Here is a 22,928-nt window from a genome sequence, read left to right on the forward strand (position 1 = left end):
GGAGTTGAGTCCACGAAAAAAAGAAAATCAGCCATGATCTTATTGAATGGCAGAGCAGGCTCGAGGGGTCAGATGGCCTACTCCTGCTCCTACTTATATTCTTAAGTCAAATCATTGGCCTACGCATGTTTCAGCAGGAAGTGATCAAGGAAACAGGAGGAAACTAGACATAGAACCATAGAAAGGTTACAGTGCAGAAAGAGACTTTTTCGCCCATTGTCTGTGTGGTCAAAAAGGAGAGGAAAAGGAAACGAGCCACTGATCTTCATCCCACTTTCCAACACCTAGTCCACTTCCTTGCAGGTTCCAGCACTTAAGATACTGATCTAGGTACCTTTATAAATGAGTATTTCATCTTAACCACCCTGATTGACTCTGCCTACACTTCCTGCTGCCTCAGCAAAGCAGCCAACATAATTAAGGACTGCATACACCCCTGACATTCTCTCTTCCACCGGGAAAAAGATACAAAAGTCTAAATTCACATACCAACTAACTCAAGAACAGCTTCTTCTCTACTGCTATCAGACTTTTGAATGGACTTCCCTCGCAATAAGTTGATCTTTCTCTACATCCTAGCTGTGACTGTAACACTACATTCTGTACTCTCTCATTTCCTTCTCTATGAATGGTATGCTTTGTCTGTATACTGCACAAGAAACAATACTTTTCACTGTATGTTAATACATGTGACAATAATAAATCAAAATCAAATCTTAGCCAATGAATCCCAGACTCCCAACACCCTCTGTATGCAAAATATTTTCCTCCTGTCCCCTCTAATCCTTCTACCACTCACCTTAAATTTGGGTCCCTCTGGAAACTGATCCCTCTGCTAGGAATCAAATCTTTCCAGTCCACCTTTTCTGAGTTCCTCAATTTTATACACCTCCATTAGATCACCCGTTAGGCTCCTCCGTTCTAAGGAAAACGATGGTAATTAAAAGGTAGAGATGCGAGTGTTGGACTAGGGTGGGGAGAGTAAGAAGTCTCAACACCAGGTTAAAATCCAACAGGTTTATTCGGAATCATGAGCTTTTGGAGCGCTGCTCCTTCGCCAGGTGAGTTGCCTGATAAAGGAGCAGTACTCCAAAAGCTTGTGCTAACAAATAAACCTGTTGGATTTTAATCTGGTATTGTGAGACTTCTTATTAAAGATAAACAACCCAAGCCTATCCAATCCCTCCTCAACTGCAATTTAAGCCCTGGCAGCATGCTAGGTAAAGCAACAGTTGGTGCTTTTAACCACATTAACATTACTGAAAAGAGAGACGTGTTGTCAAAACTTCTTGTCTTGCGGTCAGCAAGGTAAATACAAGAACCTCAAATTATCAGCCCTCTTTTCTCCTGCAGTATAAGTTGTTGAGATTGTTTGAACTTTGGCATTCTTGCATTTGTCCTGGTGAGTGCAAGATGAAAAACTTCAGCAACCTCTTTTCATCAATACTCAAGCTTTTTCACTAATCGCTCCAGCACAGGGGTTACGAGGTGACACGGTGCAAAGTGACAAAGAGCCAGAGATAGGCTAATTTTCATACAGAATACATATTGCTGGATAAATATTGCACAGAGTAATTATGTTCAACCAGAAATACTGCTCAAGCCACATTAAGACAAATAGCACTACCAGTGATACTGCATTCTGACAATTGTCATAGAGCCTTCAATTTGCCTCCTACCTGTCCTGGACAGATGATAGGTTAGCCATGCATTTCAGGGCAACACAGTTGTTCACATGTTGCCTCACAGCGCCAGGGACCCGGTTCGATTTCCCTCTTGGGTCACTGTCTGTGTGGAGTCTGCGCATTCTCCCCGTGACTGCGTGGGTTTCCTCTGGGTGCTCCCGTTCCCTCCCACAGTCCAAAGACGTGCAGGTTAGCTGCATTGGCCTTGCTAATTTCACCCTCGGTGTACCCGAACAGGTACTGGAGTGCAGCAACACGGAGATTTTAGCAGTAACTTCATTGCAGCGTGAATGTCAGCCTACTTGTGACACTGATAAACAAACTTTAAAGGTTTGCTTGAAAATTGAACGCAGCAGCCACCGACTGCCAGCTTTTAAAAGGGAACAGGCTTGCCAACCAGCTATGCTTTCAGCAAGACTTGGGCAGAAGCAGATGAAAATCACCCGCAGAGATACAGAGATGACAAGAACAAATGGAACCAACTTACTCTTTTTAATCAGTCCTCTTACTGTTTTCTGCTTCATCCTCTTAGCTAGAAGGGCCATGATTAATCAAATTGTCTACAAATCATAGTCATAACTTAAATCAACCCCTTGTCGTACAATTACCTAAATTCATCCTTCGGCCTTCCTCCAAGATTCTGACTGGCCACTTGGCCCGAATACAATTCGCTTCACCCTCATCATCCTGATCAAATAAAACATCAACACTCCAAATAGTGAGGTGATCTGGGGTAATTTACCTCGGGGTAAAATATTTCCAAGCTTTTTTTTAAACTGAAATCCTACTACAAACTGCTGCTGTGAAAGCTCTTCGAAATCAAAAATTTAACTATGTACTCAAACGAGAAGAGCAGAATGACCCTAAAAAGGTTAAGTTAATAAGATGTAGGAGCAGAATTTGACCACTTAGCCCATCGAGTTCGCTCTGCCATTCAATCATGGCTCCTCACCCCCATTAACTTTCAACCCATTACCAGTTAAAAATCTGTCTAACTTCCCCTTTACTCACCGTCCCAGCATCTTTGGGGCAGTGAATTCCACAGATTCACAACCCTTTGGGAGAGGTAGTTTCTCCTCAACACTGTTTTAAATTTGCTGCCCCACTTAAACTATCGGATCCCCTTAAAGACACTTTCAGACCAAGTGTGATGTTTGTGAAGATCGGCCAACGAGAGCCTTCTCTTAGAAAGGTGATGAGATGGTTAGCAAACAGAAAATCAATGCAACAACGTATACACATTTTCAAAAGGAAAATAAACTGGCTCCGTAAAAAGGACATCAGTTGCTTGGAAAAACAACTGCTCAATCAGCCTTTCACTCATTTGTGAACCAATAGATACTGCGTTATTATGGAATATATTTTCATAAGAACGTAAGAAATAGGAGCAGGAGTAGGCCATCTAGCCCTTCGAGCCTGCCCCGCCATTCAATAAGATCATGGCTGATCTGTCGCTGCTCAGTTCCACTTTCCCGCTTTCTCCCCATAACCCTTAATCCCCTCTCTTATCAAAAACCCATCAACCCGCGTCTTAAAAATATTTAGCGAGGCAGCCTCCACCACTTCAATGGGCAGAGAATTCCAGAGATTCACCACCCTTTGAGTGAAGAAGTTCCTCCTCAACTCCGTTCTAAACCGCCCCCCCTTTATCTTGAGGCACTTCACTGGGTTTATATTCATTTAATTTTTCACTAAAAATTGACAAATGGTACCAACTCATCCAAGGGGTAATTTTGTGAAATAGTGCATCTGGCTGATCAGCTGGCAACGCAATACATTACAGGAATTCACATGTAAATTTACCCACAATACTCCCTCTGCTCAATGGGTACGAAACTGCATGGTGCCCACGCCCAAATTCCCGCTCGCGATCGATTTTCTGCCTCATGCTACCACTGGGAGGCTTCACTTACTGGCAACACATACCTGAAATTTAAAGCACATTTTCGAATGACATTCAGGCCATAATCGCACGGATTCCTGAATTTCCCATATTCATCGCCGAGGCCCCCAATTCTGTAAAACTACCCTTTTCACACTGTCACGAAAATTGACACACAATACTTTGTTAATGATTGCAAAGGAAGAGTAAGAAAACTTGTAAATGTTATTGAGCAGCTAACAAAAATTGTAAGCATCATTTCAGATTTGCAGAATTTCCTGTTGAACGCTGCTGCTCAGTCGAGTGGGAGCTGAAGGATGTTACATGAGAACATAAGAAATAGGAGCAGGAGTAGGCCATCTAACCCTTCGAGCCTGCCCCGCCATTCAATAAGATCATGGCTGATCTGAAGTGGCTCAGTTCCACTCTCCTCCCCATAACCCTTAATTCCCCCGTCTGTCCCTTGTTAGATAATAGAACTCAGTAAACACCTCGGCCGGAATTCTACTGCCCCACCCGCCACAGAGTTGGGGAGGGCAAGGACAGGACAATGGAAATGCCCAATGACCTTGGGTGAGATTTTCTGGTCTCATTCGAGCAAGGCCGTAATAGTCCCCACCCGTCAAACCCCCCTTGTACCAGTAACAGTGAGATACAATTTCCAGCTAACCACAAAATTGACTAGCTGCGCAGTAAACTTCTTTCTCCATTACCCTCACAGCCTGAAACCAAACTTTAATTAGTCAGAGTTCTACAGCACAGCAAGAAGCCATTTGGCCCATCATGTCTGTGCTGGCTATCAAGCATCTAACTATTCCAATTCCATTTTCCAGCACTTGGTCCACAGACTTGGATCTTATGGCATTCCAAGTGCTCACTTAAATGCTTTTTAAATGCTGAGAGTGTTCCCCCCCCTCTATCACCCTTTCAGGCAGCAAGTTCCAAATTCCCATTATGTCCCCCAGAATCTTGCGTCCCTCAGTCAGGTCCCCCCCATCAGCCTTCTCTGCTCGAAGGAAACCAATAGCAGCCTAACCAGCCTCTCTTCATAGCTGAAACTCTCCAGCCCATGTAACATCCTGGTGAATCTCCTCTGCAGTCCTTCCTGGAACATTCGGCCTGTAGCGTGGTGACCAGAACTGAACACAGTGCTCCAGCTGCGGCCGAATGAACATTTTGTCCAGATCCATCATATCCTCCCTGCTCTTATTATCCATCATATCCTCCCTGCTCTTATTGTCTCTGCAAGGCAAGTATGCCTTTGAGCAGCCTTTAGCTCTGGAGTTTGGCCCTTCCATAGTCGAGTCCGATTACACAAAGCCAGCTGGAAGAGCTGAAGGTTCTCACACCCAGTTACTGCACTGACAGTATCCAAATTCAATTAATTTAACAGCCAGACACTCATCCACTGGTCTAATTGAAATAGGTACACAAAAAGAGGTGAACAAGGTTGTTTCACTAAAATGTACCACTCAGTTACTAACAGAATCATAGAATCTACAGTGCAGAAGAAAGCCATTTAGCCTATCAAGCTGCACCGAAAACACTCCCACACAGACCCCATCCTATCCCCGTAACACCACATATATTTTACCCTCCTAATCCTCCTGACATCAAGAGGCAATTTATCCTGGCCAATCAACCTATCCCGCACATCTTTGGGCTGTGCAAGGAAACTGGAGCACCCAGAGGAAACCCATGCCGGCACGGGGAGAATGTGCAAACTCCGCACGGTGATTCGAGGCTGGAATTGAACCTGGGTCCCTGTCGCTATGAGGTAGCAGTTCTAACCACTGTGCCACCCAATTCGTCCTTGCACATTTTCAAACTGGAAATCCAGTCATTTGTTCTCAGTAACATTGAGTTTTGTCACTGAAAAGGATTTCCATTCAATGAAGAAAAAAAAATCCATTTACTTGTATGAAAATAGAACATTAATATCCTATTCAACTCATACTTTTTTTTCATGGAATGTGGGTGCCGCTGACTCAGCCAGCATTTATTGTCCAGCCTTCATTACCCTCGAGAAGGTAGTGGTGAGCCACGATCTTGAATCACTATAGTCCATGCAGTGTTCTTACATCTACAGTGCTGACCAAGACGGAGTCCCTGGATTTTAACCCAGCGACAGTAAAGGAATGGCAATATAACTGCAGGTTAGGAGGGTGAGTGACTTGGAGGGGGAGCCTCCAACTGATGATGTTCCCAGGTATCTGCTGCCCTTGCCCATCCAGATGGCAGTAGTTTCACATTGGGCAGATGTTGTCGCAGGCGGCTTGATGACTTGCTACAGTGAATCTTATACGTGATACACACTGCAGGCACTATGCATTAGTAGTAGAGGGAGCCAGTGTTTCAGGCGATGGATGAGATTCGAGTTTCTTGAGTGATGTTGGAGCTGCACTCATGCAAGAAGGTGAAGAGTATTCCATCATACTCCTGAATTGTGTCTTGTTTGATTTATTATTGTCACATGTATTAGTATACAAAGAAAAGTATTGTTTCTTGCGTGCAATACAGACAAAGCATACCATTCATAGAGAAGGAAAGGAGAGAGTGTAGAATGAGGTGTTACAGTCATAGCTAGAGTGTAGAAAAAGATCAACTTAATACAAAGTAGGCCTGTTCAAAATCTGATGGCAACAATAAAGGAGCTGTTCTCGAGTCAGCTGGTACGTGACCTCAGATTTTTATATCTTTTTCCTTGATGAAAGAGAGTGGAAGAGAGAATGTCTGGGGTGTGTGGGTCCTTGATTAGTAGTCAAGTGACAGGCTTTGTGGAGTCAGGGGATGAGTCACTTACTGCAGAAGCCCCAGCTTTTGACATGATCTTATAACCACAGTGCTTACATGGCTGGTTCATTTAGGTTTTTGGTCAATGGTAACCCCCAGGATATTGAAAGTGGGAGATTCAGGAATGGCAAGGCCATTGAATATTGAGGGTGGATGAACAGATTCTCTCTTGTTGGAGATGGTCATTGTTCGAGTGGCACTTGTGTAGCACGAATATCACTAGTTGCTTATCAACATAAGCCTGAATGTTATCCAGTTCTTGCTGCTTATTGACATGGACTGCTTCAGTATCTGAGGAGTCATGAATGCACAGTGTTCAACACCAATCAGTAAACATCCTCACTCTGTCCTTGTGATGGAAGGAAGGTCATTGATGAAGCAGTTGACAATGTTTGGGCCTAGAATGCCAATCTGAGAAATTCCTGCAATGACATCCTGGGAACAACCAACAACCACCAACCACAATTGTATTCCTATGTGCCAGCTGTGCCTCCAACCCAGTGGAGAATTTTCCTCCGATTCCCATTGACTCAGTTTTGATGCCAAATTGGGTCAAATGCTACCCTCATGTCAGGAGCAATCATTCTCCGCTTACCCTTTAAATTCATCTCTTTCTTCCATGTTTGGAAGAAGGCTGTAATTCTATCCCCTTTTATTTCTATTGTCATTTGTTACAGTGGAAGAAATCTCAAACACGGTGATAAAAACATTGAAAGCAGCACAAAGTGCATCCAGGTATTTTGAGGAAGTTATTTGTTTTCTCATGAATGCTTTTCACAGAATCAAGATTGTTGTTCTCAGTTACTAGACACCTCTTGGTAACTAATAATGGTGATTTTGTCATTTCTAAAGCACAAAAATCTGGAACTTGCTTCAAGAAATTAATTTCTTGGACTCCCAGCTTGATGGTCCCAAACTCAAGTCCTCTCTGGCTTTCTGCTGCTCACTCTCACCTCACTCCATTGATAAATTCTGTCAGTTCTCCACTAGGTGGAGAGCCATCACTGGACAAAACCGAGAATTCTAACTTGAGGGTGGGAGGGGAAATAAATCTGTGATTGTCTGACTTACCCTCCAGCCCCGCTCCACACATACCCTTCGCCAACCAGCCACAGAGCAATGGAAAGGGCAGATGATGTCCACCCACACTCGTGTCCTTCCAGCTGGAGTTTGCACAGAACTTCCAGGGGTGAAATGCAGGATGTTTTGTCTGAACTCGTTGAAGATTCCACACTCTAAGTCCCCACAAAGCTTCTGGCTGTATTGTTAGGGTCAGACTTACATCCTTACTTCTCCCAATCAGTACTTACTGTTAACAAAATTAAACCATGTGTCAGATTACCTGTCAAATGTGCTGTGTATTTAAATATTATACACATGGGCCAAAACCTTGATGGCGTTTACGCCGGTGAGATCTTGCAGTCCTGCCAGAGACGCACCCCCACTGTGGGTTTCCAGCTGTGAAGGATCGATCAACAGGAAACCCTGTTGACAACAGCAGGACCATAAAATCTTGCCACCAGACAGCAGAGCACTGCCTCTTTCAACCATGAAACACACAGTAGAGGGAGGGGCAGAAAATCCTACCCATTACTTTCAGAACAGTCACACTATTTCAGTACAGGGCCAAAATTTCACTTTCAATGGATACATACTAACGAATAGAAACAGCATGCTGAAAATCTGGTTATAAACAGACACGACATTATGTTACGTACTGCCAGGCAACACTCTGCACCTTCAGCTGGGCTTGCTGGAACACAATTGGATATTGTCTTGTGTCCCAAGTACTGTCTTTGGAAATTACAGAAACATCTGGGCTACAGGTAGTTCAGATGACAAGGGAGTAGCAATCCCAGTAGTACACAGTGCTCTCAGTCAGCAATCTACCTTTGGAAGTGCCAGAGGAACTGATAGTCCTGGTTAAATACAAGGAAAATACTCCCTGATTGGGCCATCAATTGACTCTTTAATCGGGGACTTATTCCAAATCTGAATTTATCATTGGCAACAGCTGTAACTCCTTAATAGGGAGTTTATATTCCAATAGGCCAACCTCAATGGCCTGGTAGAGATTTTTATAATCCCACCTCCCCCTTGCTTCCATCGCAGCATTTTTAAAGAAAAATGATAAGAATATTCCAGGTATTCTCACTCGTCCTTCTCATTTTTCTCAGTCTGGAAACTATTTAAGAATAATGAAAGAAAGGTTTATGGTCTAATTAGCCTAATATCCATTGCCAGGCAATGACTCCTGTTTACAATTAACAACAACTTAGGTTTGTACAAACAACATCTTTTACATAATAAAAATGTTCCAAAGCCCTTTAAGGAGTATTATGAAACAATATATGAGATCAGGCCACATACAGAGACATTTGGTTACATTCAGTCAGATGGTCAAAACATTGATCAGAGAGGTAGGTCTTAAAAGGAGAGAAGTGTGAAAGAGAGGCAACCAAAGGCATAGCAACCAATGGTGGAACAAGTAAAATTGGTCAAGAGGCCAGAATTAGATGCACTCAGCTATCTGGAGGGATTGGGGGCTTGAGGAGATTATAGATATATCAGCAGGGTGGGCAGGGCAAAGGAGGGGGAAGCAGCAGGTGGGGGAGGCCATCTTCAAATATGATAACAAGGATCAGAATTTTTAAAATCAGGGTGCTTCTTGAGCAGAAGACATCGTAGCTTCATAGGTTAGCGAGTACAAGGGAGTACAAGGCTGAATTGGATTGGGCGCAAGTTCAGTCAATAGGATGCTGAATTTTAGATGACCTTAAGTTTACAGAAGGTTAAATGTTGGAGCCAGCCAGAGGTGTACTGGAATAGTCAAATCTAGAGGTAATAGAGGCACAAAAGAACATTTCAGCAGCTGGTGAGTTGAGACAGGGGCAAAACAATAACGTCTCTCTCAATGTCAACAAAACGAAGGAGATTGTCACTGCCTACAGGAAGCTTAAAGGAGAACATACCACTGTCTACATCAATGGGGACAAAGTAGAACAGGTCGAGAGCTTCAAGGTTTTAGGTGTCCAGATCACCAAACAACCTGTCCTGGTCCCCATGCTGACACTATAGTTAAGTAAGCCCACCAACGCCGCTACTTTCTCAGAAGACTAAGGAAATTTGGCATGTCAGCTACGACTCTCACCAACTTTTACAGATGCACCATTGAAAGCATTCTTTCTGGTTGTATCACAGCTTGGTATGGCTCCTGCTCTGCCCAAGATCAAAAGCAACTACAAAAGATCATGAATGTAGCCCACCCACCGCCTCTGTCTACACTTCCCGCTGCCTTGGCAAAGCGGCGAGCATAATTAAGAACCCCACTCACCCTGGACATTCTTTCTTCCACCTTATTCCGTCGGGAAAAAGATACAAAGGTCTGAGGTCACGTACCAACTGACTCAAGAACAGCTTCTTCCCTGCTGCTGTCAGGCTTTTGAATGGAATGGAATCGCATTAAGTTGATCTTTCTCTATACCTTAGCTATGACTGTAACACTACATTCTGCACCCTCTTGTTTCCTTCTCTGTGAACAGCATATTTTGTGTGTATAGCGTGCAAGAAACAATACTTTTCACTGGTTGTTAATACATGTGACAATAATGATGGAAGTTGATAGAGGCCTGATAATTGAGCAATGGCGGAGGAGTCCAAAGAGATGGTGATGGGGTAGAGTTGGGTGTCATCAACCTACACGACAAAACCAATGCTGTGCTTTCAGATGATGTTGTTAAGGGGCAGCACATTGATGAAGAATTGGAGGAGGCAAAGGCTATATCGCGTAGGCACACCTGAGGCAATAGTGTGGGACTGGGAAGAGAAACTATTGCAAGTGATTTTACACACCCAAATATGCCAGTAACAAAATGCTATGGACATTGTCAACAGTGTAGATGGAGGCATAAATATAAAATATGAAGAAATATTAAAAGGTTATGCTAATAAACTTCAATGTGGCCAAAATGTGAGGTTATCCATTTTAGAATTTTCTAAATGGTGAAAAGCTAGAAATCAGTAGAAGGCCAAGATAGATGATTAGCTAGATAAGAATGGAAACTTAATCTGACAGATTCAAACATGAAGCTCCAGGAATGATGGGTTTATGTTTAGGAGGTAACAATATGTTCACTTTTCCAAGGAAAGAGAGGTTGAAGTTGGGAGAACACTTTGCAAGGATGGTGGGGTCATAGAGAGAGAGAGAGAACCTGAAAAGAAGGGAACTGTTAATAATATTGGCCAACATGAGCATTGGATGAGAAAGTTGGGGGATCAACTGTTTATTAGAAATAGGGATGAGTGAGTGGGAGATGGGTATTGTGGTCAAGTGGAGCCCTGATAAGACATGAGGGAAGATAGGAGAAAAACTCAGGAAATTTGAGCGCTAAGGCTGGAGGAGCATGACAGAAAGTTTGGCCTGGTGGATGAGTGGATGTGAGGGATGCAGCAGAGGCAGCTGATCAAATGTCTCAAAGATTTCCTTGCACTTATTTTTGGAGTGGGGTGTGGTGGGGGTGAGGGGTTTGCTGGGGGAGTGAATTCTTTGAAAAGATGGCTTGTGATTAAAGCAGGTGGTTTTGTTTGCATTTTAGTCTGAACCCGGAGAGTGAGCAGTTTTCACAGGGAAAAGCAGGACTCCGTAGAGTTTTATTTAGTCTGGCCAGATCTACTGGTGGACAGTTACACCAGCTATCCACTACATTCTTTCATTTCTGTGTCCTCTGGACTTAAGTGGAGATGAAGGCTTTACCCAAGGAATGGTCAGGGTGAGGGAAAGTAATTATTTTACAAAAGAAAGAATGACTGGCCACTTTTAATTTTTTTTCCAGCTCAGACAGCGAGGACGGATAAATGTGTAAAAGCCATGTCATGTCCGATGAACCACTGCGACATTTCTGAAGTGGAGACTACAGCAGACGACTTGGGAGAGTCTGTGGAGTTTTCAGCAGACAGTTTGTTCCAACCCTCATGAGGAACTGTTACCTCAAGTTGATGTCCAGAGAACTGAAGGCAAATTATTAACCTGGGGATTGTTGTATGGCAGGAGGAAGTGAGTGGAGATTAATTGGTAGGCTGTGGCTGGCAGAATCTGTGTTGAGACCTCAACTATTCACTATATTTATTAACAACTTAGATGATGGGATAAGTAAAAACACACTCAAATATGCCAGTAACAAAATGCTGCGGACATTGTCAACAGTGTACATGGAGGCATAAAGTTATAAAAGAAATATTAAAAGGTTATGCTAATGAATTTCAATGTGGCCAAAATGTGAGGTTATCATTTTAGAATTTTCTAAATGGTGAAAAGCTAGAAATCAGTGGAAGGCCAAGATAGATGTGGGTAAAAGTACGTGAATCACTAATATCCCCTAGGCTAATGCAGAAAATGATTACAACAGCCAGTTTATTGGCTTCCGTAATAAAAGCAAAATGCTGCGGATGCTGGAATCTGAAACAAAAACAGAAAATGCTGAAAAATCTCAACAGGTCAGAGAGCATCTGTGGAAAGAGAACAGAGCCAACATTTCAAATCCAGATGACCCTCCGTCAGAGCTGGCCGGTATATTTGGAAGATTAGAACATAATGGGGTAGAAATCATGCTTCAGCATGGGGAGGGATTTTCCAGACCCTCCTACCAATGTCGGGGGAGGCGGGGGGGGGGGTGGAAATGTCGGGAATCTCCCAGGGCATTGTGAAAATCGGGGTGCCATTCCAAAATGACACCTGGCCACTTTGCATCAACTCACCACGCTCCCAAAAAAAATGGTTGAGTGTGGGATAATTGCAGTCCAGACCACACCCAAGAGACTGGCACGGATCACTCTGTTTTTCTCACGTTTTGACAGTTTGAGGGAAAATTCTGCCGAAATTTCTGCTCAATGGGTAGGGGAGGATTATGGGGACTTCCATTGTTTGCTGGAGCAGACGAGTGAAGGAGCAGAGAGACAGATAAGAAACCTGTTAAAACCTGTTTAAATAAGTTTAAAGCACTTTGTAGTAAGAACTAACCTTGTAGAACTGTTTAAATCATTTAAAAGCATTTTTGTGGGCTTTTTGTATTTACCGCTTTAAGAATTCTGAGGGAGTGGTTAGAAGGGAGTTGAGGGGGAGCAGGCTTTAAATCAGCGCCAGGTTTAAAAGGAGGCCTGGTGTAGAAAGCGGGCAGCGGAGTGAGAGGGAAGCAGAGTGAGCTATTAGGGCTTAAGATCAAAAGGGCTTGGGGGGAAAAAGGGCCAGGTAAGTTCGTGTTGAAATATTCAATATTACTACAGTGAATAATGGAGGGGCATGTGATGTGTTGTTTCTGTATGATGTGGGAACTGGTGGACCCCAGGGTCCTTCCCAGTGACCACGTCTGCAGTAAGTGCAGGTTGCTGGAGGAGCTCCAGCTCAGGGTAAACGAGCTGGCCTCTGAGCTACAGACACTGAGGCTCATCAGGGGGAGAGAGGGTGCCATTGTCAATGGGGTGCAAGTGACATCCACCCCCCCTAGACTGGCTAACTCTAAGGGTCAAGAACAAGAGGGGGCTGCTGAGAGGAGGAAGGGGGGTGGGGAGAGGAGGCCTCAGCCTCTCAAACTGCATAACAGGTACTGTGTGCAGTTTTGGGCGCCGTACTTACGCAAGGATATTTTGGCCTTGGAGGGAGTACAGAGGAGGTTTACTAGGCTGATGCTGGAGTTGAACTATGAGGAGAGGCTGAATAAACTAGGCTTGTACTCGTTAGAGTTTAGAAGAATGAGGGGAGATCGCATTGAGACGTATAAGATGATGAATGGGATGGATAGGATAGAGGTGGAGAGACTCTTCCCGCTCAGAAAGGACAGTAGGACTAGGGGGCACAGCCTCAAGATGAAGGGGGGGCGGTTTAGAACGGAGTTGAGGAAGAATTTCTTCACTCAAAGGGTGGTGAATCTCTGGAATTCTCTGCCCGTTGATGTGGTGGAGGCTACCTCGCTAAATATTTTTAAGACGCGGGTTGATGGGTTTTTGATAAGAGAGGGGATTAAGGGTTATGGGGAGAGGGCGGGAATGTGGAACTGAGCCACAACAGATCAACAGCTGCTAGAACTGGGAACTATTTTCTGCAAACAGCAATTGACTCTGGGTCAATCCAAGATTCCTTTAATTTTTTAATCCAAGTTTTTATAGAATTATAGAGCAATGATGGGTATATGATGTTAGGTCATTGATCAAACAAGATCTTATCAAAAGAATGGACAAACTAGAAGGGTTAAAATTTTCTTATTTTTCTTCCTACTTTCCTGTAAAAAGAATGTATATTTTCCAAGAGTATTATCTATAATTCACATATTACAATTTGTTCCTATTCACTTTCATTTGCATGAATTTTCTGACTCATTAATTTACAGGTGACACGGTGGCACAGTAGTGAGCACTGCTGCCTCACAGTGCCAGGGACCCAGGTTCGATTCTCAGCTTTTGCACGTTCTCCCCGTGGGTTTTCTCCAGGTGCTCCAGTTTCCTCCCACACTCCAAAGATGTGGGAGTTAGGTTGATTCGGCATGCTAAATTGCCCCTTAGTGTCCCAGGATGCATAGGTTAGAGGAAGTAACGGGCTAAATATGTGGGGTTACAGGAATAGGACCTGGGTGGGATTGTGCACAGTGCAGGCTTGATGGGCCAAATGGCCTCCTTCTGCACTGTACAGACTCTACAATAATAACAACTGATTGCCCAGGAATTGTCCATTGCATCTGGAACTCTCCAAACTCCAAATTAAAGTTAGAAAATTTGGATAGATCAGGCTTACACTGCAGAATATTTACCCAGGGCACGTTAAGGGTCAAAGCCACTTCCATTTCATGGGTAACTGTATTACTGACCCTCTGACTCCCCACTGGAACATCTACCTATCCCCCAACTATCTCCCTCATCCCTCACACCCCCTCCCACTCTCTAACTACTCCCCCACAATCACCCAAACATTTTTTATCCTATCTTAGCCCCTCGCTCACCTATTTTACAGAATCATTGCAGCGCAGACAGAGACCATTTGATCCATCGTGTCTGCACTGGCTCTTCAAACATACCTTCTCTCCTAGCTTGTCAAAGTGGAAATTAAAGACTTTCAGGAATACAACAGCAAGTGCCATTAAAAATAAAAGGGAGTGTGGTTTTGTTCCCCCACCCCACCCCACCCCCCCAATGCTCTTGCATTAAACTGAAGGACTCCAGGAAATCCAACAGTGCTCGTCATTCCATGGAATGTTCGGCCCATTTATTTAAGTGTGGTTTTAATTAGTGTACTAACATGCACAATCTTTCCCCCTTTCTTTTTAAAAAAAAAATCACCAAGGGTCTTACAGCTGCATACTTCAAAACCATTCCTGGACAATTTGCATACAGCTGGATCGGGACTCTGCTGTGCAGTCTATGTGTCCTATCACAAAGGCTGGAGACCAATCTCCTTTCAGACCTCTTTTGACAGACTAAGCAATTTGAAGTTCTCTGAACCAAATTATGTGTACTCACAGATATCCCTTTGTGATTCAGACAGACTTGCTCTTACCATTTCATGCATGCTGTACATGAGTTCACATGATCCAAGTGCAAACACTTAAATGAAAATCCATTACATTTCCAGAAATAATGGGATGCATCAAATGAAAATATTCCAATGGTTTTAAATAAAACACTGAATACATTTATCTTTACTCTGTGTATAAATCAAACTGAATCACTAGAAAAAGTTTCAAAAAATGTTTTGAATTCTGTAAAAATAATTAAAAATGTAGTTATCCATAAAATTTTATTGACAATTATATTGATGCGAAATAGACACAAAGATGTATACAAATACATTGTGACAAAGTCTAACTTTTTCATACCTAAAATTAACCATGTTCTCATCTTTAAGCTGAAGTACATAATTACATATTGAGTCATGGAGATAAAAAGTGAGGAAGCTAAAATCTACCCTTACATTTCAAATGGTAAGCATCACAAACAAAATTTCAAATGGCTCATCTCGTCTGATTTTGTTAACTCTATCATGGGACGTGGAACAGTTGCTGGTTAGGCCAGCATTGGTTGCGATTCCCAATTTGCCCTTGAAATGGCAGTGACATCTTGAACAACTGCAGACAATCTAGTGCAGATAGACCCTTAGTGCTACTGGAAAGGGAGTTCCAAGATTTTGACCCAGTGACAGACATGGTATTATGTGGCTTAGAGTGGAACTTGCAGGTGATGGAGTTTTCATAAGTCTGCTGCTCTTGTCCTGCTAAGTGGTAGAAGTCACAGGTTTGGAAGGCACTATCAAAAGAATCTTATTGAGTTGCTGCAGTGCTTCTTGTAGATAGTACACACTGCTGCCACTGTGTATTAGTGGTGGAGGCAGTAAATGCTTTAAGTTGTGGATGGGATGTCAATCAAACTGCCTGCTTTGTCCTGGATGGTGTTGAACTTCTTGTGTATTGTTGGATCTGCACTCATCCAGGCAAGTAGAGAGTATTCCACCACATTCCTGACTTGAACCTTATACATTGTGTATAAGTTGAGATGAGTTACCTGGCACAGAATTCCCAGCCTCTTGTTCTTGTAGCTGCAGTATTTAAGAATGGTCAAATTCAGTTTCAGGTCAATGGTAACTCCCAAAACAAAGTGAAGCGTGTATCCTCTCCACCCCTGCCCTATTCCCACTTACTTCCATTTTTCCAGGGTTCCTTGATGTCACACTCAGCCAAAGCTGCCTTGGTGTTAAGGCACTTTTTTTTTCCTATCTTTGGACCAAGGCTGTAACAAGGTTAGGAGCCAAATTGGTTGGTTGGCCCTGGTTGAACCCAATCTGAGTGTCAGTGACCAGGTTATTGCTGAGTAAGTGCCACTTAATAGCACTGTCATTAACACCTTCCCATCTCCCATCGCGGTGTTGACGATTGAGAGCAGACTGACGAGATGGTAAGTGACTGGGTTGGATTTGTCCTGTTTTTTTGCTGACAGTACATATCTAGGTGATTTTCCACATTGTCCAGTCGATGTGAATGCAGCAGCTATGCTGGGACAGCTCAGCTAGGGCCACAGCCAGCTCTGGAGCACAAGTCTTCAGTGATATTGCCCGGATTAAATACTTGATGCCACGTTACAGATAACGTATTCTCCAGTCGCAACATGAGTAGTCCAAAGGAAAACTAAAATTATGCTGAGTAAAGGCACAGGAGTTACTGCGATGTTGTCACTGCAGAATGGTACTGACAGGAATGATTCCCAGGAGGGTATAAAATGGGAATTCTTTACAACCCTAACCTGGAGCTATAAAGGAATTAACAGTCTGTTGTTTGTGTTTAAAAATGAGCATGTCAATAGATGGTGCATTCACCAAGCAGAACATGCAAAGGTCCATCATAATTATCAGTGAGCAGGGCTTTTTACTGCAATGCTGACACTGGATCACTACTGCTAAGAATTGCTTTGCCACTATGTGGCTTTGACATTATCACAGTTACTGGGACTGAAAAAAAAAATCACCATGCTAGTGGTGCATTTACAATGGCTTCTACATCTCATGATACACTTGAATTTGTGTATCACCAGATCATTACATTACTGACTATTAACCTGCCAGCAGTTAGCTGGAAAGGTGTCTGAACTGCATGTAAATCTGTTTTTAATGTTGTTCACTGGCTACGTTATCAGCATTTCAGATTATAGGTAGTTATATACCAGCAGAAAGGACTGGAATCCAAAAGTAATCCCAAGGATGTATAGACTCTGCTTACAATCAAAGAAATAAAAAAAATGCATTGGACTTAACCAATCACTATAAGTTGGTCGTTTAAATATTGCAGAGCAGCATTAGCCATCTTGAGGATTGCAGGTTTTTATTTGGATATTAAGAGAGATTTAGTTGCCTTATTTAAATGTTCCTTTATTATGCAGCCTTTTATTGGATGCTTTGAATTTAACAAGACATTTGATACTGATGGGTGATAGAAATGATAAATTGGTAGCACATTCACACAGAAAAACACGTCATGTCCTGGACAAGCTCTAATTTTGATTGAGAGTTGCACAGAACAGTCATTTGTGTTTTGTACATTCTTTTAGACAAAACTATATTTTAATTAAAGCAGAGAAACAGATTAGAATTGTAAAGGACTGCAAAACTTCACAAGAGATGAGTGCAATTTAAATGGGGAAGGATTTGCCAAAACCATCAGAATAACAAAACAAAATGTAGATTGTGCCTCATCCCAGAGACAAGTCATCCCAGAGCTCAGCATGCAATGAGTGAATTTCAGTGCAGTGACCATTTTTCAGAAATTGGATGTTACTCAACATGACATCAGCAAACCAAAAAAAAATGCTCATCACATTAAATCCAAACTTATTTTGATTGCCTATCACACCCTAACATAGTCATCCAATTCCAAAACCATACCATCAACTACACAAACATACAACACGCTTATTGATTCTTCAGGGTAATATTGTCATTTCCTTCTCTTCCAATGTGCACATGTTCACATCATGGTTATAACCTTAAGTACAATTTAGAAAATGTGCTCATGTTAAACACAACATTGTCAGTTTTGTTTTAAATTGGTGTTAATCTTAATCTGGTCATTCCCTCTTAGATAAAATCTGTTCCGGCAACACAGAATCAATCCCATTTAATGTCAGTTCATTCAGCACAACAACAACATGGACATACTTACCATTACAAAATTCAGCTAACCAGAATCAATATATTGCTTCAGATCACAAACTTGTTCTGTTTAGTAATGCCAGGGACAGGAACCAGAGAAAACAAATTGAAGACAATTGCCAAAAGAGCCTTTTTTTTTTAACCCAGCGGTTTGTTGTGGGAAGGTCTGCCTAATAGATTGGTGGAAGGAGGTCCCATTATGACTTTGGAGAGGGAACTGGATTAATACTCAAACAGAAACAAATACAAGAGTGTGTGGACTGAGGAAGAAAATGGAATCAATTGGATAGCACTTCCAAAGAGCTGATACAGACAAGAACTCGGAAAAAATAACTACCTATAGAGCAGGAGATAATTTGGCCATCGAGCCAACACAAACTCTCTGACAGAGCATCTTACACCCAGGCCATATCCCTGTCACCCCACATATCTGCCCTGGCTAATCCCCTTATCTGCACTAAAAGTCAATTTAATGTGGTTAATCCTCTAATCTGCGCATCTTTGGAGAGTGGGATGAAATAGGAACATTTGAGGGAAACCCACAGAGACACAGGGAGAACGTGCAAACTCCACACAGAGGGAGAGCTGAATAGCTTGCAGTGTTGTATGACTCTGATTCTGGGAAGTTGCTGCCTGGGGATATCTGTGGAGTGACTGTAATGAAGCTGTGGAGGGTGGATAGCACTTCACTGAGCAGGCAATCCTGAAAACACGGCTTCAGATATGGAGCCAGCAGTGCAGTGGTGAAATCCTCAGATCGGGAATCTGAGGCACTGCCCAAAGTGCCTCTCTCCCTCTTCCCCACACTCGGCAGTCAGAGAGGGAAAATGCTCAGAGAAAAGCGCCACTTGTTTCCTTCACATTCTCCACTAGGGACTGCCAAGCTCTGTCTGAGAGAGTTCAGCACCACAAGAGGCAGACAGCAACTCAGACCAGTCACTGAGCAAAGCAACAGCCCACACAGCAGGAGGCAGGACCTCGGACTTGGCTGCAATCTCAGCATGGGGGGGGGGGGGGCGCTTGATCCCTGTATCCCACTCCCTCCCAGTACGGATGGCACTCCACAGATCTCTGCAGTTCTCACCCTGGCTGTTTTTTTTTTAGGTGGCACCGTCCAACCTGCTGCCTCTAAATAAAGCCGGCCTTTGACTGGACTGGTCCCTGGCAGAAAGCAATGAAGACCCCCCCCCCACCCCCCATTTCCCCAATATATCCAACCAGATTCCTGAGTTATTCCTGCCAATGCCACCTCCCCCCACCAAGCCAGATATTCCTCCCAGCTCACACTCATAGACTTGACTTTGGCAACAGGGATACAACTGAGCGCAGACTGCAAATGGGGATCAATTCTCAACCCAGTCCACACAGCCAGGAGTGAATGATCCATCCGGGGGCATTCCCCCAACACCCACCCCTTCCAACAAAAAAAAATAACAAGTAAATCAAAAAAAAACAAAGTTTCCTGATGACACAGTTATTCTGTTCCCCTAAAGACGAGCTCCAATCAGCCCCAATTAATTGTCTGGGATTTGAGTTTAAACACCACATTATCTCTCCAGATGAGAGTCCAACACTGACTGACTTTCCAATGTGAATATTGATGCTTCATTGAGTTAAAACTGTACAGCAGCCACACATTCACAAACTTACCACTCCAGTCGGTCATCCTGAATCTTCGCCCCAGACATTAAAACACAAGAACCCTCCCTCCTCCAAAAAAAATAGAATCAGACTGCCTCCTCCTCCTGCGTGCCTCCTGAGGGATCAAATCGCGGGATGCAGTCAGAGAGCAGTTGAGGCTTTGTGAAGTTAGGTGACTGAGCTGTCTGTCTGGGGTGCCCACTCTGTGTTACAGCCCCTTCCAATGCTGCAGATGGTCACATCTTCTCTCTCCCCCACGGGAATGGAAAAGGAGGGGGGGGGGTTTACAAAAATACAAACACCACCGGCCGACTGTCACAGTGTTGACATTGCAATCCAAATCTCCCCTGGCATCAGTCCCTCTCCTTTGCACAGGGGAGGTGCAGGGTGCAGGAAGAGCGGGGGGGGGGGGGGGGGTGATTCAGGTCTCTCTCTCTCTCTGCTCTGGGACTCGCTGCAGTCAAAGCCGTGAATCTGCCTCCTGCTCTCTCTGTCTCTCTCTCTCTGTCCACGTCCAAACACCGGCTCCGAGCGCTGGGGGATTAGTCTCTCTGTCTTTGCACCGTGCTCTGCCCCTGCTGCCTCCAGTCCAACTTCACTGTGGGGAGTGGGGAGCGGGGGGGTGGCGGAGCAGAAACAGCAACGTGAGTGAGTGTCAGCTCAGTGGAAGTCCCCCCTCTCACTGTGAAAGCTGCAAACACACAACCCAGTTTGCTGCTCTTACACTCTGGACGCCTGCGCATTGAAGGGATGGAATTATTGGGCAATTTACAAGCATCCTGATTTCACCCCCCCCCCCTCAATAATTCACTAGCAAACCCAGAACTGGCTGCTGTTTGCAAGTTCCAGCTTTAAAAATAAAAGTACATCGATTGGAAATTGAAACCTGTGTCATTTTCAGCCTTTATTTTGTAAATTGGACATTGCACGCTGAATAGTTACGCCAATAACACCCCAGCCTTGATTGATTCAGCATTGCAAATATATCCAGAAAGTAGTTTAGCTTAATAAACAGGATATGGGGGGGAAGCTGACTGAATTAACTTGTGTGTCGCTGCAGGGCAGGGGTTGAATCCAAGCCTGTCTCATTCTAATTCCACTCTGCAATACGAGACCATTGGCTTCCTTGGGAGAATGTCCAGTGCTACTCCGACCACACACAGCCCTGTTCCCACTCACAGCCCGGAGGCGAGGAGCTCTGAGCAGACCAGGTGAGCGTCTCCTGCTCCAGCACACAAGCGTCCTTGCTGAAAGGATCTGAATTTGAATAGCAAAAGGAGGGAAAGATTTCCCTCTGGCCCCAGAAAGCTGGTACTCAAGTTAAACCAGCGCGCACACACACTGAGACTGGGGGTTCTGCTGGAGCTTGCTATCCTCAGTATAATCCCAAATCTGCCGCAACTTTTGAGGACCCCTCTGACTCTGAATGTTGCTACTTTCGCAGGAAAGTTCTCTGGCTCTCATTTCTACCGGGATCTTAAATCCTGACTTATTTGTGTCACGTTCCCCTGTTAAAGGAACAATTTATACGTGCTGTGGGGACATATTCAGTCATGCGGAACTATTTGTTCGTGACTTGCACCTCACAGATGTGGATGTTACATTTGGGTTGAGGAAAAACGGAGCTAATGATGCTGAGGTGCCCTTGTTACAGAGTGGGTGTTCCCAATGTCTGAGGGAATACAAATTTTACATATATATATACATCACTTTACCGCGTCCAAAAGAGAAAATGCTGGAAAATCTCATCAGGTGGCAGTAACTGTAGGGAGACAAAAGAGAAATGAGTTTCGAGTCCGGGTGACCCTTTGTTAAAGCTAAAAGACATAGAAAGTGGGAGATATTTATACTGCAGGGGGAGGGAATGAAAGATGAGTCACAGCCACAAAATCAAGGGGAAAGGCAAAGAGTCCTATCCACTTCACTGTGCTCCTGGCTCAACGCATTAAAACCACAAATGTCTGATATTTTCACTTAGATGTGGGTTTTCCATTCAAAGCGTATAAAACACAGGCTTATGCCCAGAAGGATCAGCCATTTCTGCTGGGTAATAAACTTGTTCAATACATTGGCAGGTTAGAGTGTTTTATTTTGGTATCACTCACCACCAGCATATTTACCACAGGAAAATGTGATACAACTTCCTGACATCCAAGCTCATTGCCAACATTTGCCTCACATTGCAATATATTTCAACCCACAGCGCATTTATTTCACTCATTTGTCCTGTAAGTTTATTAGGAAACACAAGGGATGTGGTGGTGTCCTGGTATTGTGACTAGACTAGTAATCCAGAGACCCAGGGTAAAGCTCTGGGGACCTGGGTTCAAATCCCACCATGGCAGATGGTGAAATGGGAATCCAATAAAAATCTGGAATTAAAAGTCTAATGATGACTATTGTCGTCTCACATTAACACTGCAATTAAGTTACTGTGAAAAATCCCCTAGTTGCCACACTCGGACGCCTGTTCGGGTACACTGAGGGAGAATTTAGCATTGTCACTGTACCTAACCAGCACGCCTTTTGGACTGTGGGAGGAAACCAGAGCACCCGGCAGAAACCCGTGCAGACATGGGGACAATGCGCAAACTCCATACAGACAGTGACCCAAGCTGGGAATTGAACCCTGGTCCCTGCGCTGTGAGTCAGCAGTGCTAACCACTGTGGCACCCCTTAGCGAAGGAAATCTGTTGTCCTTACCCGGTCTGGCCCACATGTGACTCCAGATCCACAGCAATGACCTTCAGAGAAGGGCAATAATTGACACCCACATTCCATAAATAAATTCTAAAAATATATACATATGATGGTGGTATGTTACATTTCAAACGTAGAGTCAGAGCTGTGACTGCAACATGTATGTTTATAGCCTGCATGTTGTTGTTTGGAGCTATGGGTAGTGATGTTCGAGGCTTCAACTACCTTTCCATCACATGTCTGACCAGGAATCTCTCCCACTCTTACTGCCTGCTATTGTTGTGCATTGGAAACATAAAAACATCAAAAATAGGAGTAGGAGGAGGCCATTTGGCCCTTCAAGCCTGATCATGGCTGATCATCCAACTCAACTCCCTCCTTCCCCCCTATCTTTTGATCCCCTTGTCCCCAAGAGCTGGATTTACCTACTGCTTAAAAACATTCAATGTTTTGGCACAGGCTTGTAGGGCTGAAGGGTCTGTTCCTGTGCTGTACTTTGCTTTCTTCTTTGTTCTAATACTGCTTTCAAAAGTGAAATAGAGATGGAATG

General features: G+C 43.8%; 1 protein-coding gene across 3 annotated transcripts in view; it reads right to left on the bottom strand.

The window, feature by feature from the left end:
* The window catches only part of LOC145344395 (leucine-rich repeat-containing protein 4C-like), a 1,050,741-nt gene extending 1,030,799 nt beyond the window's left edge, over window positions 1–19,942 (bottom strand). For all 3 annotated transcript variants that reach the window (XM_080191523.1, XM_080191521.1, XM_080191522.1), the window contains exon 1: window positions 19,688–19,942. The gene's annotated coding sequence lies outside the window, so the exon portion shown is untranslated. The remainder of the gene's footprint in view (window positions 1–19,687) is intronic.
* Between the last annotated feature and the right edge of the window lie 2,986 nt (window positions 19,943–22,928).

This window comes from Carcharhinus amblyrhynchos, chromosome 6, assembly GCF_965287045.1.
Source record: "Carcharhinus amblyrhynchos chromosome 6, sCarAmb.v2.hapA, whole genome shotgun sequence".
In the NCBI taxonomy this organism is placed as follows: Eukaryota; Metazoa; Chordata; class Chondrichthyes; order Carcharhiniformes; family Carcharhinidae; genus Carcharhinus; species Carcharhinus amblyrhynchos.